Source organism: Hyla sarda, chromosome 1 (assembly GCF_029499605.1).
Source record: "Hyla sarda isolate aHylSar1 chromosome 1, aHylSar1.hap1, whole genome shotgun sequence".
Taxonomy (NCBI): Eukaryota; Metazoa; Chordata; class Amphibia; order Anura; family Hylidae; genus Hyla; species Hyla sarda.
In genome coordinates this window covers 601876651-601896143 of record NC_079189.1, presented here as the reverse complement: position 1 = coordinate 601896143, position 19493 = coordinate 601876651, and the positions used below count along the sequence as shown (strand labels likewise).

The 19493-nt window shown below is 42.1% G+C and overlaps 1 long non-coding RNA gene across 2 annotated transcripts in view; it reads left to right on the top strand.

Annotated features, from left to right (window-relative positions):
• The first annotated feature begins 2707 nt into the window (after positions 1–2707).
• Positions 2708–19493, top strand: part of LOC130297370 (uncharacterized) — a 59123-nt gene continuing 42337 nt past the window's right edge. The window contains exons 1-4 of one of the 2 annotated variants that reach the window (XR_008849497.1): positions 2708–2844; positions 5356–5651; positions 14990–15142; positions 18419–18659. This is a non-coding gene — a long non-coding RNA (uncharacterized LOC130297370). Of the gene's footprint in view, positions 2845–5355; positions 5652–14989; positions 15143–18418; positions 18660–19493 lie in introns of those variants that run through there. The other variant, XR_008849498.1, reaches the window with a different exon arrangement.

Here is a 19493-nt window from a genome sequence, read left to right as displayed (position 1 = left end):
GGATCCGTATTCCTGTAGATCCGTGGTTGATCTTGCTACATGTCCCTAGAGAAGGTCTGAGGTTGACTCTGTTGGTCCATATTTTTCTCCTGGTTGGAGAGAGATGTCTCGTGGCATGCTGGTTTATGGCAGATATGCTTTCGATAGCGGATGTAATGCATCGTATGAAACGTAACCTTACTATGGACAAACTAGAATGTGGTCGGGTGGCTAATAAAACAGCTAGAGCTTTCTTCAAAAAATGGAAGACATTTATAGTGGTATTCTTATCTGATGAGGAAATTGCCCAAGTGGTAACCCCTGAGTGGTACTTACGCAAGTCCATAGCTGGCACTTTGGGAAGACTGAATGTTCCCAGACTTCAATGTTGAGACCCTGTTTCTGATTCTGTGAGGTGACCTACTGACCTACTTTGTCTGGCCATTATACATACCTGTTGGATGATTTGCTCTTGTGCTGCATTGAAGAACCAAGGATGGTGGTGGTGGGGGGGGGGGGGTTAAAGGGGTAAGAGGGTTTAATGAAAAGTGATTGTGGCTAATGTCTTTTCTTATGACAGGTACCCACCTTACTATGTTCCCTTTTGGAATGTTTTTACTAATGTTATTGGGTTTTTGTTGCTCTTCAGGAGTGTGAACTCCTGTCTATGTTATTGTAATATTGAAAAATGCTAATAAAAACATGTTTACAAAAAAAGAAAAGTGAAGATCAGAACACAAAAAAGATCCTTATACAGACGCGTATACGGGAAAATAAGAAAGTTATAGGGGTCAGAAGAGGGCAACAATAAACAGAATGATTTTGTGAAAAAAGTTTGATTTCTATTAAAGGGGTATTCCAGGAAAAAAAACTTTATATATATATGTATGTATCAACTGGCTCCAGAAAGATAAACAGATTTGTAAATTACTTCTATTAAAAAATCTTAATACTTCCAATAATTATCAGCTGCTGAAGTTGAGTTGTTCTTTTCTGTCTGACAACAGTGCTCTGCTTTGCTATGGAGATTTGCTTCTACTCTCGACAGTTCCCGAGACAGGTGTCATCAGAGAGCACTTAGAAAAGAACAACTTAACTTCAGCAGCTTATAAGTACTGAAAGGATTAAGATTTTTTTTAATAGAAGTAATTTACAAATCTGTTTAACTTTCTGGAGCCAGTTGATATATAAATAAAAGTTTTTTTCCTAGATAACCCCTTTAAAAGTATTAGAATAATAGAGAAGCTGTAACCATTGGGGATCATATTAATCATAGTGACCCCGAGAATATAGAGAACAGGTCAGTTTTACCATAAAGTTCGTAAAAACTTAACCCCACTCCCCCCCCCCCCCCCACACACACACACACACAAAAAAGCTGCAAGGTTGCAGTTCTCTTTTCAATCCCCTCCCCCCCCCCCCCCCCCCCCACACACACACACACAAATAATAAAGTTTTGAGTGCACCAAAAATTATATGGTAAAATGAAAGGTGTCATTACAAAGTACAATTGGTTGCGCAATAAACAAGAAGCCTCTTATGGGTCTGTGGGGGAAATAATAAAAGTTATTAATCAAGGGGTTAATGAAGCAGCAAACTTTAAATTTTTGCTTTTTTTTATTTTCTCCTCCCCATTCGGGTCGGGTGACACGTGCCGTATTTTGCAGCGTATTTACTGCTGCGGATTTTCCTACCTATTGAAATCAACACACAGCAAAATACGGCACATGTGACCTGCGACCCCAAATCTGTCCCTTTCCCATCGCAGACCCGTATGAGGGACTCATTCTACTTTTTATGATTACTAATATTTTATGATTACATTCATTTAATCATCAAATATTTGGAGAAACAGAAACAAAAATTATTTGTGAGGTAAAATGAAAACAAAAAAAATTCATTTTTTGCTGATTGGGGGGGGGGGGGTTTCCGTTTTACACGGTTCTATGTGCGGTAAAATGTCCATGTTATCTGTATTCCTCAGATCGGTTCCATTACAATGACACCAAATTTGTGAAATTTTTGTCATGTTTTGCTACTTTTAGAAATTAAATAAATAAATAATACATTTCTATTTTCTTACCCCTATTCCATTTTTATTTTTCTGTCTATGAAGCTGTATGGGGGAGGAGGCTTATGTTTTGCGCCATAATCTGTAGTTTTTATTGGTGCCATTTTGGCATTGATCTGACTTTTCAATCCCCTTTTGTTCCATTTTCTTGTGACATGTGATGTGATGTGTTTTGGCATTTGGTATTTTTCTAAAATTGACAGCGCTCACATGCGGCTTTAGGGGGGCTATGGGGATTATGGGAGGGATTTTAGGGGCTATTATGTGGGGTTATGGGGGAATGAGGGGAGTTATGGGGGATAATAGGGGTCATTTTTTTCATATTTTTAAACATATTTATTGATTATTTAGTTTATGGCAGAGTGGTATATAGCACTGTAAATATATATATTTTATTATTATTTTTTATAATTTTCTGTATATTTACTATGTGTCCATACATTTCTCCCCTCTCTCCTGTAAAACACTGGAGCATTGTGACATCATGTGACAGCTGATGACATCATCACTACAGGTGACTCGGCCTCCAATCTCTCATTGGCTCTCTAGCGCTCAGGACAGGCACATGACTCCTCACCGCCCATGGCTGCCGTTTTCTATAGACTTTCTCACCTATATTTTGGGCCTGGATGACCTGTAAGAGGAGAAGTGTAAGTGACCTCCCTGCACCGAGCGACCGCCATCTGATGGACCTCCCTGCACCGAGCGACCGCCATCTGATGGACGCCATGGAGGAACTACAACCTCCATCATCTTCTTCTAGAAGGTTCTCATTGTTACCACAGGACTCCAGGTAACACACTATGGGGCAGATATATGGAAACTGTTTAATAGGAAAAGGATCTGTGTTGCCCATAGCAACCAATCACAGCACAGCTTTCATTTTACCAGAGGAGGTTAAGAAATGAAAGCTGAGCTGTGATTGGTTGCTAGGGGCAACAAGGAGACGGTTGTGATAAATGAGGCCGATAATCTCACTGGTATCAGAGCAGAACATCTACATTCTGGGAGGGGGGTATGAAAAGTGTAATACCCGCACACTAGTTACCCCCAGTGGTGCCCCACACAGTCATTAACCCCATCAGTGCCCCTGGACAATAGTTATTCCCATTAGCGGCCTCTACAGTATTCACCCCCAGTATTGCCCCTGGACAGTATTTACCCCCACCCCAGTATTGCCCCTACACAGTAGTTAGTTGGGATGTATTTTAGGCCGTTTCATGCAGCTATGCTGGGAGCAGTAGTTCTTCAGTAGTAGTAGTAATATCTATGCTGGGAGCAGTAGTTCTTCAGTAGTAGTAGTAGTAATATCTATGCTGGGAGCAGTAGTTCTTCAGTAGTAGTAGTAATATCTATGCTGGGAGCAGTAGTTCTTCAGTAGTAGTAGTAATATCTATGCTGGGAGCAGTAGTTCTTCAGTAGTAGTAGTAGTAATATCTATGCTGGGAGCAGTAGTTCTTCAGTAGTAGTAGTAATATCTATGCTGGGAGCAGTAGTTCTTCAGTAGTAGTAGTAATATCTATGCTGGGAGCAGTAGTTCTTCAGTAGTAGTAGTAATATCTATGCTGGGAGCAGTAGTTCTTCAGTAGTAGTAGTAGTAATATCTATGCTGGGAGCAGTAGTTCTTCAGTAGTAGTAGTAGTAATATCTATGCTGGGAGCAGTAGTTCTTCAGTAGTAGTAGTAATATCTATGCTGGGAGCAGTAATTCTTCAGTAGTAGTAGTAATATCTATGCTGGGAGCAGTAGTTCTTCAGTAGTAGTAGTAATATCTATGCTGGGAGCAGTAGTTCTTCAGTAGTAGTAGTAATATCTATACTGGGAGCAGTAGTTCTTCAGTAGTAGCAGTAATATCTATGCTGGGAGCAGTAGTTCTTCAGTAGTAGCAGTAATATCTATGCTAGAAGCCGTAATTTAGTAGCCAAACCCCTCCCCATAATGTAAATAGTCAGACCCCCCTACCCATAATATATAAAGACAGACACCCCCCCATAGGATATATAGATATATATATGCAGACTCCCCCCTCCCCATAATGTATATAGGCAGACCTGTCCCCATAATGTATATAGACCCCCCTCCCCATAATGTATATAGGCAGTCCTGTCCCCATAATGTATATAGACCCCCCTCCCCATAATGTATATAGACCCCCTCCCCATAATGTATATAGGCAGGCCTGTCCCCATAATGTATATAGACCCTCCCTCCCCATAGGATCTATATGCAGACCCCCCTCCCCATAATGTATATAGGCAGACCTGTCCCCATAATGTATATAGACCCCCTCCCCATAGGATATATATGCAGACCCCCTCCCCATAATGTATATAGGCAGACCTGTCCCCATAATGTATATAGACCCCCCTCCCCATATGATATATATGCAGACCCCCCTCCCCATAATGTATATAGGCAGACCTGTCCCCATAATGTATATAGACCCCTCTCCCCATATGATATATATGCAGACCCCCCTCCCCATAATGTATATAGGCAGACCTGTCCCCATAATGTATATAGACCCCCCTCCCCATATGATATATATGCAGACCCCCCTCCCCATAATGTATATAGGCAGACCTGTCCCCATAATGTATATAGACCCCTCTCCCCATAGGATATATATGCAGACCCCCCTCCCCATAATGTATATAGGCAGACCTGTCCCCATAATGTATATAGACCCCCTCCCCATAGGATATATATACAGACCCCCCTCCCCATAATGTATATAGGCAGACCTGTCCCCATAATGTATATAGACCCCCCCTCCCCATAGGATATATATGCAGACCCCCCTCCCCATAATGTATATAGGCAGACCTGTCCCCATAATGTATATAGACCCCCCTCCCCATAGGATATATATACAGACCCCCCTCCCCATAATGTATATAGGCAGACCTGTCCCCATAATGTATATAGACCCCCCTCCCCATAGGATATATATATATATATATATATATATATATGCAGACCCCCCTCCCCATAATGTATATAGGCAGACCTGTCCCCATAATGTATATAGACCCCCCTCCCCATAGGATATATATGCAGACCCCCCTCCCCATAATGTATATAGGCAGGCCTGTCCTCATAATGTATATAGCCCCACCCCCCACCCCCACCATGATATTTAGGCAGACCCCTCCCATAATTTATACATTTCTTTTTAATGTTTTATATGGAAGAAAATAGGAAAATCTTTTTGTGATGTAATGGGATATATGGTAGACATCGAGGTATATATATATACTGTATATTAACTATATGTCCATATACTTCTCCCCTCTTGTATGTAGAACACTGGAGCATTGTGACATCACCACAGACCACAGGTGACTCCGCCTCAAATCTCTCATTGGCTCTGTAGCGCTCAGGACAGTCACATGACTCCTCACCGCCCATGGCTGCCGTTTTCTGTAGACTTTATCATCTTTCTTATAAAATGAAGGCAAAAAGAAGGAAAAAATGGAAGAGAGGAACAGAGACGAGATCGGGGGAGATGACGGCCAAGAAAGATCAGGGCGTCCGGCGAGGACAGACCCACCTGACGGCCGCTGCTCTCCTTTGGATGTACCGCCATTCCAAACTACAGGTAAGTGCTCTGTCTGCACCTGTAGCCAAGGTCAGGGAGGAAACCTACTAGGGAGTCCCAGAAGCACAGAGTGTTTAAGTGAAGAGGAAAGAGACTGATGGGACAATGGTGGGAATGGAAACAAGTTAGAAGCCACAACAGGGATGCCAGCAGCACAGAGGATTTCAGGAGAACAGTGTGGGGGTTACATTGTAGAAGGAGCAGGGTACACAGCAGTACAGAGGATTTCAGGAGATCAGTGTGGGAGATACATTGTAGAAGGAGAAGAGTACACAGCAGTACAGAGTATTTCAGGAGATCAGTGTGGGAGATACATTGTAGTAGGAGCAGGGTAAACAGCAGCACAGAGTATTTCAGGAGAGGAGTTTGGGAGATACATTGTAGAAGGAGCAGAGTACACAGCAGCACAGAGTATTTCAGGAGAGGAGTTTGGGAGATACATTGTAGAAGGAGCAGAGTACACAGCAGCACAGAGTATTTCAGGAGAGGAGTGTAGGAGATACATTGTAGAAGGAGCAGGGTACACAGCAGCACAGAGTATTTCAGGAGAGGAGTGTGGGAGATACATTGTAGAAGGAGCAGAGTACACAGCAGTACAAAGTATTTCAGGAGATAAGTGTGGGAGATACATTGTAGAAGGAGCAGAGTACACAGCAGCACAGAGTATTTCAGGAGAGGAGTGTGGGAGATACATTGTAGAAGGAGCAGAGTACACAGCAGTACAGAGTATTTCAGGAGAGGAGTGTGGGAGATACATTGTAGAAGGAGCAGAGTACACAGCAGCACAGAGTATTTCAGGAGTGGAGTGTGGATGAGGCATTGTAGAAGGAGGAGAGTACACAGCAGCACAGAGTATTTCAGGAGAGGAGTGTGGGAGATACATTGTAGAAGGAGCAGGGTACACAGCAGCACAGAGTATTTCAGGAGAGGAGTGTGGGAGATACATTGTAGAAGGAGCAGAGTACACAGCAGTACAGAGTATTTCAGGAGATCAGTGTGGGAGATACATTGTAGAAGGAGCAGAGTACACAGCAGTACAGAGTATTTCAGGAGATCAGTGTGGGAGATACATTTTAGAAGGAGCAGAGTACACAGCAGCACAGAGTATTTCAAGAGAGGAGTGAGGGAGATACATTGTAGAGGGAGCAGAATACACAGCAGCACAGAGTATTTCAGGAGACCAGTGTGGGAGATACATTGTAGAAGGAGCAGAGTACACAGCAGCACAGAGTATTTCAGGAGAGAAGTGTGGGAGATACATTGTAGAAGGAGCAGAGTACACAGCAGTACAGAGCATTTAAGGAGACCAGTGTGGGAGACGCATTGTAGAAGGAGCAGAGTACACAGCAGCACAGAGTATTTCAGGAGATCAGTGTGGGAGATACATTGTAGAAGGAGCAGGGTACACAGCAGCACAGAGTATTTCAGGAGAGTAGTGTGGGAGATACATTGTAGAAGGAGCAGAGTACACAGCAGTACAGAGTATTTCAGGAGATCAGTGTGGGAGATACATTGTAGAAGGAGCAGGGTACACAGCAGCACAGAGTATTTCAGGAGAGGAGTGTGGGAGATACATTGTAGAAGGGGCAGAGTACACAGCAGCACAGAGTATTTCAGGAGAGGAGTGTGGGAGATACATTGTAGAAGGAGCAGAGTACACAGCAGTACAGAGCATTTCAGGAGAACAGTGTGGGTGATACATTGTAGAAGGAGCAGGGTACACAGCAGCACAGAGTATTTCAGGAGAACAGTGTGGGAGATACATTGTAGAAGGAGCAGAGTACACAGCAGTACAGAGTATTTCAGGAGTGGAGTCTGAGAGATACATTGTAGAAGGAGCAGAGTACACAGCAGCACAGAGCATTTCAGGAGAACAGTGTGGGAGATACATTGTAGAAGGAGCAGGGTACACAGCAGCACAGAGTATTTCAGGAGAACAGTGTGGGAGATACATTGTAGAAGGAGCAGAGTACACAGCAGCACAGAGTATTTCAGGAGATCAGTGTGGGAGATACATTGTAGAAGGAGCAGAGTACACAGCAGCACAGAGTATTTCAGGAGAGGAGTGTAGGAGATACATTGTAGAAGGAGCAGAGTACACAGCAGCACAGAGTATTTCAGGAGAGGAGTGTGGGAGATACATTGTAGAAGGAGCAGAGTACACAGCAGCACAGAGTATTTCAGGAGATCAGTGTGGGAGATACATTGTAGAAGGAGCAGAGTACACAGCAGCACAGAGTATTTCAGGAGAGAAGTGTAGGAGATACATTGTAGAAGGAGCAGAGTACACAGCAGCACAGAGTATTTCAGGAGAGGAGTGTGGGAGATACATTGTAGAAGGAGCAGAGTACACAGCAGCACAGAGTATTTCAGGAGTGGAGTCTGAGAGATACATTGTAGAAGGAGGAGAGTACACAGCAGCACAGAGTATTTCAGGAGAGTAGTGTGGGAGATACATTGTAGAAGGAGCAGAGTACACAGCAGTACAGAGTATTTCAGGAGACCAGTGTGGGAGACGCATTGTAGAAGGAGCAGAGTACACAGCAGTACAGAGTATTTCAGGAGACCAGTGTGGGAGACGCATTGTAGAAGGAGCAGAGTACACAGCAGCACAGAGTATTTCAGGAGAGGAGTGTGGGAGATACATTGTAGAAGGAGCAGAGTACACAGCAGTACAAAGTATTTCAGGAGATCAGTGTGGGAGACGCATTGTAGAAGGGGCAGAGTACACAGCAGCACAGAGTATTTCAGGAGAGGAGTGTGGGAGATACATTGTAGAAGGAGCAGGGTACACAGCAGCACAGAGTATTTCAGGAGATCAGTGTGGGAGATACATTGTAGAAGGAGCAGGGTACACAGCAGCACAGAGTATTTCAGGAGAGGAGTGTAGGAGATACATTGTAGAAGGAGCAGAGTACACAGCAGCACAGAGTATTTCAGGAGATAAGTGTGGGAGATACATTGTATGTATATATATACAGACCCCCTCCTCTCTATTAAGTATATATACAGATCCCCTCCTCTCTATTAAGTATATATATACAGATCCCCTCCTCTCTATTAAGTATATATGTACAGACCCCCTCCTTTCTATTAAGTATATTGAGAGACCCCCCTTCTTTCTATTAAGGATATAGACAGACCCCCTCCTCTCTATTAAGTATATGTACAGACCTCCTCCTCTCTATTAAGTATATAGACAGACCCCCTCCTCTCTATTAAGTATATGTACAGACCCCCTCCTCTCTATTAAGTATATAGACAGACCCCCTCCTCTCTATTAAGTATATATACAGACCCCCTCCTCTCTATTAAGTATATAGACAGACCCCCTCCTCTCTATTAAGTATATAGACAGACCCCCTCCTCTCTATTAAGTATATATACTGACCCCCCTCCTCTCTATTAAGTATATGTACAGACCCCCTCCTCTCTATTAAGTATATAGACAGACCCCCTCCTTTCTATTAAGTATATGTACAGACCCCCTCCTCTCTATTAAGTATATAGACAGACCCCCTCCTCTCTATTAAGTATATAGACAGACCCCCTCCTTTCCATTAAGTATATGTACAGACCCCTCCTCTCTATTAAGTATATATACAGAACCCCTCCTCTCTATTAACCCCTTAAGGACCAATGACGTACCGGTACGTCATTGGTCCTGCTCTTCTGATATAACGCGGGGTTACACAGTAACCCCGCGTCATATCATGGCGGGCCCGGCGTCATAGTGAAGCCGGGACCCGCCTCTAATAGCGCGCAGCGCCGATCGCGGCGCCGCGCGCTATTAACCCTTTAGCCGCGCGCTCAAAGCTGAGCCGCGCGGCTAAAAGTGAAGGTGAAAGTTCCCGGCTAGCTCAGTCGAGCTGTTCGGGATAGCCGCGGCTAATCGCGGCATCCCGAACAGCTGACAGGACAGCGGGAGGGCCCCTTCCTGCCTCCTCGCTGTCCGATCGCCGAATGACTGCTCAGTGCCTGAGATCCAGGCATGAGCAGTCATGCGGCAGAATCGTTGATCACTGGTTTCTTATGAGAAACCAGTGATCAACATAGAAGATCAGTGTGTGCAGTGTTATAGGTCCCTATGGGATAACAATGATCAGTGTGTGCAGTGTTATAGGTCCCTATGGAATAATAATGATCAGTGTGTGCAGTGTTATAGGTCCCTATGGGAGCTATAACACTGCAAAAAAAAAGTGAAAAAAAAAAGTGAATAAAGATCATTTAACTCCTCCCCTATTAAAAGTTTGAATCACCCCCCTTTTCCAATAAAAAAAAAAACACAGTGTAAATAAAAATAAAAATAAACATATGTGGTATCACCGCGTGCGGAAATGTCCGAATTATAAAAATATATCATTAATTAAACCGCTCGGTCAATGGCGTGCGCGCAAAAAAATTCCAAAGTCCAAAATAGTGCATTTTTGGTCACTTTTTATATCATTTAAAAATGAATAAAAAGTGATCAATAAGTCCTATCAATGCAAAAATGGTACCGTTAAAAACTTCAGATCACGGCGCAAAAAATGAGCCCTCATTCCGCCCCATACACGGAAAAATAAAAAAGTTATAGGGGTCAGAAGATGACAATTTTAAACGTATTAATTTTCCTGCATGTAGTTATGATTTTTTCCAAAAGTCCGACAAAATCAAACCTATATAAGTAGGGGATCATTTTAATCGTATGAACCTAGAGAATAAAGATAAGGTGTCATTTTTACCGAAAAATTTACTACGTAGAAACGGAAGCCCCCAAAAGTTACAAAACAGCGTTTTTTTTTCAATTTTGTCGCACAATGATTTTTTTTCCCGCTTCACCATAGATTTTTGGGCAAAATGACTGACGTCATTACAAAGTAGAATTGGTGGCGCAAAAAATAAGCCATCATATGGATTTTTAGGTGTAAATTTGAAAGAGTTATGATTTTTTAAAGGCAAGGAGCAAAAAACGAAAATGCAAAAACGGAAAAACCTCCGGTCCTTAAGGGGTTAAGTATATAAACAGACCCCCTCCTCTCTATTAAGTATATAGACAGACCCCCTCCTCTCTATTAAGTATATAGACAGACCCCCTCCTTTCCATTAAGTATATGTACAGACCCCTCCTCTCTATTAAGTATATGTACAGACCCCCTCCTCTCTATTAAGTATATATACAGACCCCCTCCTCTCTATTAAGTATATGTACAGACCCCTCCTCTCTATTAAGTATATGTACAGACCCCTCCTCTCTATTAAGTATATAGACAGACCCCCTCCTTTCCATTAAGTATATGTACAGACCCCTCCTCTCTATTAAGTATATGTACAGATCCCCCCCTCTCTATTAAGTATATAGACAGACCCCCTCCTCTCTATTAAGTATATAGACAGACACCCTCCTCTCTATTAAGTATATAGACAGACCCCCTCCTCTCTATTAAGTATATAGACAGACCCCCTCCTCTCTATTAAGTATATAAACAGACCCCCTCCTCTCTATTAAGTATATAAACAGACACCCTCCTCTCTATTAAGTATATGTACAGACCCCCTTCTGTCTGTTAAGTATATAGACAGACCCCCTCCTCTCTATTAAGTATATGTACAGATCCCCTCCTCTCTATTAAGTATATATACAGACCCCCTCCTTTCTATTAAGTATATATACAGACCCCCTCCTTTCCATTAAGTATATATACAGACCCCCTCCTCTCTATTAAGTATATAGACAGACCCCCTCCTCTCTATTAAGTATATAGACAGACCCCTCCTCTCTATTAAGTATATAGACAGACCCCTCCTCTCTATTAAGTATATAGACAGACCCCCTCCTCTCTATTAAGTATATAGACAGACCCCTCCTCTCTATTAAGTATATGTACAGACCCCCTCCTCTCTATTAAGTATATAGACAGACCCCCTCCTTTCTATTAAGTATATAGACAGACCCCCTCCTCTCTATTAAGTATAAAGACAGACCCCCTCCTTTCTATTAAGTATATATACAGAACCCTCCTTTCTATTAAGTATATATACAGACCCCCTCCTCTCTATTAAGTATATATACAGGCCCCCTCCTCTCTATTAAGTATATATACAGGCCCCCTCCTCTCTATTAAGTATATATACAGACCCCCACCTTTCTATTAAGTATATATACAGAACCCTCCTTTCTATTAAGTATATATACAGACCCCCTCCTCTCTATTAAGTATATATATATATATATATACAGACCCCCTCCTCTCTATTAAGTATATATACAGACCCCCACCTTTCTATTAAGTATATATACAGAACCCTTCTCTCTATTAAGTATATATATACAGACCTCCTCCTCTCTATTAAGTATATATACAGACCCCTCCTCTCTATTTAGTATATAGACAGACCCCCTCTTCTCTATTAAGTATATAGACAGACCCCCTCTTCTCTATTAAGTATATAGACAGACCCCCTCCTTTCTATTAAGTATATATACAGAACCCTCCTTTCTATTAAGTATATATACAGACCCCCTCTTCTCTATTAAGTATATGTACAGATCCCCTCCTCTCTATTAAGTATATAAACAGACCCCCTCCTCTATATTAAGTATATATACAGACCCCCTCCTCTCTATTAAGTATATATACAGACCCCTCCTTTCTATTAAGTATATAGACAGACCCCCTCCTTTCTATTAAGTATATATACAGAACCCTCCTTTCTATTAAGTATATATACAGACCCCCTTCTCTCTATTAAGTATATGTACAGATCCCCTCCTCTCTATTAAGTATATAAACAGACCCCCTCCTCTATATTAAGTATATATACAGACCCCCTCCTTTCTATTAAGTATATAGACAAACCCCCTCCTTTCTATTAAGTATATATACAGACCCCCTCCTCTCTATTAAGTATATAGACAGACCCCCTCCTCTCTATTAAGTATATGTACAGACCCCCTCCTCTCTATTAAGTATATAGACAGACCCCCTCCTCTCTATTAAGTATATAGACAGACCCCCTCCTCTCTATTAAGTATATGTACAGACCCCCTCCTCTCTATTAAGTATATAGACAGACCCCCTCCTCTCTATTAAGTATATAGACAGACCCCTCCTTTCCATTAAGTATATGTACAGACCCCTCCTCTCTATTAAGTATATAGACAGACCCCCTCCTCTCTATTAAGTATATATACAGACCCCCTCCTCTCTATTAAGTATATAAACAGACCCCCTCCTCTCTATTAAGTATATATACAGACCCCCTCCTCTCTATTAAGTATATAAACAGACACCCTCCTCTCTATTAAATATATATACAGACCCCCTCCTGTCTGTTAAGTATATATACAGTCCCCTCCTCTCTATTAAGTATATAGACAGACCCCCTCCTCTCTATTAAGTATATAGACAGACCCCATCCTCTCTATTAAGTATATAGACAGACCCCATCCTCTCTATTAAGTATATAGACAGACCCCTCTTCTCTATTAAGTATATAGACAGACCCCCTCCTTTCTATTAAGTATATATACAGAACCCTCCTTTCTATTAAGTATATATACAGACCCCCTTCTCTCTATTAAGTATATGTACAGACCCCTCCTCTATATTAAGTATATATACAGACCCCCTCCTCTCTATTAAGTATATATACAGACCCCCTCCTCTCTATTAAGTATATAGACAGACCCCCTCCTCTCTATTAAGTATATGTACAGACCCCCTCCTCTCTATTAAGTATATAGACAGACCCCCTCCTCTCTATTAAGTATATATACTGACCCCCTCCTCTCTATTAAGTATATAGACAGACCCCCTCCTTTCTATTAAGTATATATACAGACCCCCTCCTCTCTATTAAGTATATAGACAGACCCCCTCCTCTCTATTAAGTATATGTACAGACCCCTCCTCTCTATTAAGTATATAGACAGACCCCCTCCTCTCTATTAAGTATATATACTGACCCCCTCCTCTCTATTAAGTATATAGACAGACCCCCTCCTTTCTATTAAGTATATATACAGACCCCTCCTTTCTATTAAGTATATATACAGAACCCCTCCTCTCTATTAAGTATATGTACAGACCCCCTCCTTTCTATTAAGTATATATACAGACCCCCTCCTTTCTATTAAGTATATATACAGACCCCCTCCTCTCTATTAAGTATATAGACAGACCCCTCCTCTCTATTAAGTATATAGACAGACCCCCTCCTCTCTATTAAGTATATATACAGACCTTCTCCTTTCTATTAAGTATATATACAGACCCCCTCCTTTCTATTAAGTATATATACAGACCCCCTCCTCTCTATTAAGTATATAGGCATACCCCCTCCTTTCTATTAAGTATATATACAGACCCCCTCCTCTCTATTAAGTATATATACACAGACCCCCTCCTCTCTATTAAGTATATATACAGACCCCCTCCTTTCTATTAAGTATATATACAGACCCCCTCCTCTCTATTAAGTATATATATACAGACCTCCTCCTCTCTATTAAGTATATATACTGACCCCCTCCTCTCTATTAAGTATATAGACAGACCCCCTCCTCTCTATTAAGTATATAGACAGACCCCTCCTTTCCATTAAGTATATGTACAGACCCCCTCCTCTCTATTAAGTATATATACATACCCCCTCCTCTCTATTAAGTATATGTACAGACCCCTCCTCTCTATTAAGTATATATACAGACCCCCTCTTCTCTATTAAGTATATGTACAGACCCCTCCTCTCTATTAAGTATATGTACAGATCCCCTCCTCTCTATTAAGTATATATACAGACCCCCTCCTCTCTATTAAGTATATAGACAGACCCCCTCCTCTCTATTCAGTATATAAACAGACCCCCTCCTCTCTATTAAGTATATATACAGACCCCCTCCTCTCTATTAAGTATATAAACAGACCCCCTCCTCTCTATTAAGTATATGTACAGACCCCCTCCTCTCTATTAAGTATATAGACAGACCCCCTTCTTTCTATTAAGTATATAGACAGACCCCTCCTCTCTATTAAGTATATAGACAAACCCCCTCCTTTCTATTAAGTATATATACAGACCCCCTCCTCTCTATTAAGTATATAGACAGACCCCTCCTCTCTATTAAGTATATAGACAGACCCCCTCCTCTCTATTAAGTATATGTACAGACCCCTCCTTTCTATTAAGTATATATACAGACCCCTCCTCTCTATTATGTATATATACAGACCCCTCCTCTCTATTAAGTATAAAGACAGACCCCCTCCTCTCTATTAAGTATATAGACAGACCCCTCCTTTAGATTTCCACAATCCTCATGTGATTTCTGAATCTCCTGGTTTCCCCTGTAACAGATAACATGGCGTCTAAAGAGAAGGACAGAGAGGCTGATACATCTTAGAAGAAAAGCCTAAAGAATGATGGAGAGGAGGAAGAATGGCCTCAGAAGCCTTATGTATTCTGGGAGAATCCAGAACCAAGTGACATCACTATGATGGACAGCAAAGGTAGGAATATTATTTCTTCATCATATTTTTATTTAATTTATAACATAAAATACAAAAAAGTCATATTGAACCTACAGGTTACTTAGAATAAAGAGGGGGTAACTAATATTTAATAAATATAATAAAAAATCCATATACACACAAATACAAATCTGAGCCTGGGAAGATGGAGAATAATAGGATATTCAAACCGCAGGCCCATAAGAAATAATAGAACAACAGAAAAATCACCTGAATATCAAATATCACTTATCCCCTTAAGGACATGCGCAATAAATGTTTGGCGCTGCTAAGAAGTACACAAGTTTAATTTAATTTTATTTTTCATTTGCACAGCCCACTGTTCCAAAGATCTGTCAAACGCCAGTGGGGTTTAAATTGTTCACTGCACCCCTTATTAAATTCTGTGAGGGGTGTAGTTTCCAAAATGGGGTCACATGTGGCCCCTCCACATAGTCCACTGTTCTGGCACCTCAGGGGGCTTTGTAAATGCACACGGCCCCTGACTTCAATTCCAAGCAAATTCTCTCATCAAACGCTCAATGGCGCTCCTTCTCTTCTGAGCATTGTAGTTCGCCCCAAGAGCAATTTACATCCACACATGGGGTATTTCCGTACCCAGAAGAAATGGGGTTACACATTTTGGGAGGCTTTTTCTCCAATTACCCCTTGTGAAAATGAAAATTTGGGGTAACATCAGCAGTTTAGTGAAAAAAATCTAATTTTCATTTTCCTGTCCAACTTTAGCGGAAATTTGTCAAACACCTGTGGGGTGTTAAGGCTCACTGGACCCCTTGTTACGTTCCTCGAGGGGTGTAGTTTCCAGAATAGTATGCCATGTGTTTTTTTTTTTTTTTGCTGTTCTGGCACCATAAGGGCTTCCTAAATGCGACATGCCCCCCAAAAACCATTTCAGCAAATTTGCTTTCCAAAAGCCAAATGTGACTTCTTCTCTTCTGAGCATTGTAGTGCGCCTGCAGAGCACTTGACGTCCACACATGGGGTATTTCAATACTCAGAAGAGATGGGGTTACAAATTTTGGGGGGCATTTTCTCCTATAACCCAGGGGTGTGGAAATAAAAAAAAAAAAAACTACTTGTCCAAGGGACTAAAGCGGAACACAATCTACTTCCCTCAAGAAAATCCACTTGTCCCGATAGATAAAATATTTTTAACCAAAATAGTACGAAAATAGGGTCTTTATTAGTTTCCACACTTTTTTTTTTTCCTCCTCGTCCTATAATAGCCATAACTCTTATTTTTCCATCTACAGACCCGTATGAAGCATACTTTGTAATGGCATCTGAAACAAAAAAATAATTATTTGTGAGATGAAATTGAAAAAAAATGCTAATTTTGAGGTTTTCTTTTTTTCGCCATTCACCCTGTGGTCAAACTTACATATTACTTTGATACTTTACGTCGGCCTGATTGCACCAATACCAAATTTTAGTTTCCGTCACGTTTTAATAAATATTTTTTTAATTTAAAAAAGAAAATCCCTGACCTCTATAATGTTTGTATTTTTCCGTATACTGGGCTATATGAGGGCTAATTTTTTGGGCCATAATATGCTTTTTGTATCGGTACCATTTTGGCATTGATAAGACTTTTTGAACACTTTTTTACTTCATTTTTTCTGGGATATGATGTTAGAAACATATAAAAAAGCTATTCTGTGATTGGGTATGTTTTTTTTTACGTTAATGCCATTTACCGTACAGGATATAAAATGTTATTTTTTAATAATTCAGTCAATTATGCACGCGCCAATACCAAATATGTTTATTTTTATTATGTTTACATATTTTTATATGGAAAAGGGGGGGGTGATATGAACTTTTAGGGTATGTTCACACGGGCGGATTTATTTGCGGGTTTCCCGCTGCATATTTGAAAGGGGACGGGCTCTTCTTGGCTGTCCGCAGCAGATTTTCCGAGGCAGAATTTACACTGTGGAAAATCCGCCACAAGCCCCATTGAAGTCAGAAGGGTCTGCTGCAAATTTTCCGCAGCGGAAATTCTGCAGCGGAAAATCTTCTGCGGACAGCAGAGAAGATACCGCCCCCTTTCAAATATGCAGCGGGAAACCTGCAAATAAATCCGTCCGTGTGAATGTACCTCTAATATGGAAGGGGTTAATGGGTGTTTTTAAACTTTTATCAAACTTTTTTTTTATACACTTTTTTAGGAGGAATCATTTAGATTCCTCATACAGATAAATGCAGTTCTATTGAACTCCATTTGATCTGTGTTTATTTGGTTGAGCCTGCTCAAGGCAGGCTCAATCAAATGCAGATCTATGGGGGCAGCCATGGATGCAGAGATAAGCCCTCAGCTGCCTCCACAGGGGATCGCCCCCCGAGATCGCACTGCGGGGGGGGGGGGGAGCGATCCACCCCACTAGACCACCAGGGATGGTTAAAAGATCCCTTTAGACACCGCTGTCAACTTTGATAGCGGTGATCTAAAGGGTTAATAGCCGCCCGCGGCGATCGCATGCCGGGCTATTAGCGGCGGCCCCCGGCTACTGAAATCAGCCGGGGGCCGCCGAGTATGGAGCGGGATGAGTCAGGAGCCCGCTCCGTACACCCTGAGCGCCGGTGTCTGGAGCCAGATGAAGCGCTAACCAAGCGTGCAACAATTTTTGCTCCTCCGTTTGTTTGTCTACCCCTGCCTCATGTCCGCACCTGTATACCTTGCTCCTTATCCTGTCTTGTGATGTCCAGTATGGAATAAACGCATCCTTTGAAACTACAAGACCGGGGTGAGTGCTCCATTATTTCACGTTTTTCTTGTTATAGAATTGACGTAAAGAATATCGGCTCTACGTAACCAAAATAATAAACCTATCGCAGCTAAACTATCTAAATTGTGAAGATAGGTGCCTAAAACTTAGCTTTTAATATATATTAATAAAACAACACCATATAAATCAGTGTATGTGTTAACTATCACCATTAATAAATCAATATAATAGCAGTTCCCACGGTCGGACTCTGACAATGACTGTAATCTTAAACTACAAACTGAATGGTGATATTAACCCCTACTACTGATAGAGCAATGGAGCATGAATGGAGGGGGCGTGGCGTGACGTCATGTTCCCAGTCCCGGAAATGCGGGTGCTGCAGGGTGATCGCGGGGGGTCTCAACAGCGGGCCCCCCGCGATCAGACATCTTATCCCCTATTCTTTGGATAGGGGATAAAATGTTTTTGCCCAGAATACCCCTTTAATATGAAACCCAACATATACTCTACTTTTTGTTTGTAGACTGTAAAGACTAAAGACCATAACAATCAGATTTGGATTTTACAAGCGAATACAAACGTAATCACATTACCATAGGCAAAACCACTGAGAAGATCTCCAGCGAGACCACCACAAGCCTGCTAGAGAGAACAATTAACAAGCCTGCATGCAAGACCACCTGCAAGAACGCTTACCAACTGGTGCTACACCACCCAAATAAGTACACAATTGTGTATATGTACATTTCTATATTTTGTTAAAATGTGACTATATTGAGGGAGGGGATAGGTAATGGGGAGGGCTGTAATAACACAGAGGGTGGGGGTTGGATATAGGGAGGGCAGTGATAACACTGAGGGAGGGGGTTGGTTATAGGGAGGGCAGTGATAACACTGAGGGAGGGGGTTGGTTATAGGGAGGGCAGTGATAACACTGAGGGAGGGGGTTGGATATAGGGAGGGCAGTGATAACACTGAGGGAGGGGGTTGGTTATAGGGAGGGCAGTGATAACACTGAGGGAGGGGGTTGGATATAGGGAGGGCAGTGATAACACTGAGGGAGGGAGTTGGATATAGGGAGGGCAGTGATAACACTGAGGGAGGGGGTTGGATATAGGGAGGTCAGTGATAACACTGAGGGAGGGGGTTGGTTATAGGGAGGGCAGTGATAACACTGAGGGAGGGGGTTGGATATAGGGAGGGCAGTGATAACACTGAGGGAGGGGGTTGGATATAGGGAGGTCAGTGATAACACTGAGGGAGGGGGTTGGATATAGGGAGGGCAGTGATAACACTGAGGGAGGGGGTTGGATATAGGGAGGGCTGTGATAACACTGAGGGAGGGGGTTGGATATAGGGAGGGCTGTGATAACACTGAGGGAGGGGGTTGGATATAGGGAGGGCAGTGATAACACTGAGGGAGGGGGTTTGATATAGGGAGGGCTGTGATAACACTGAGGGAGGGGGTTGGATATAGGAAGGGCTGTGATAACACTGAGGGAGGGGGTTGGATATAGGGAGGGCAGTGATAACACTGGGGGAGAGGATTGGATATTGGGAGGGCTGTGAAAACACTGAGGGAGGGGGTTGGATATTGG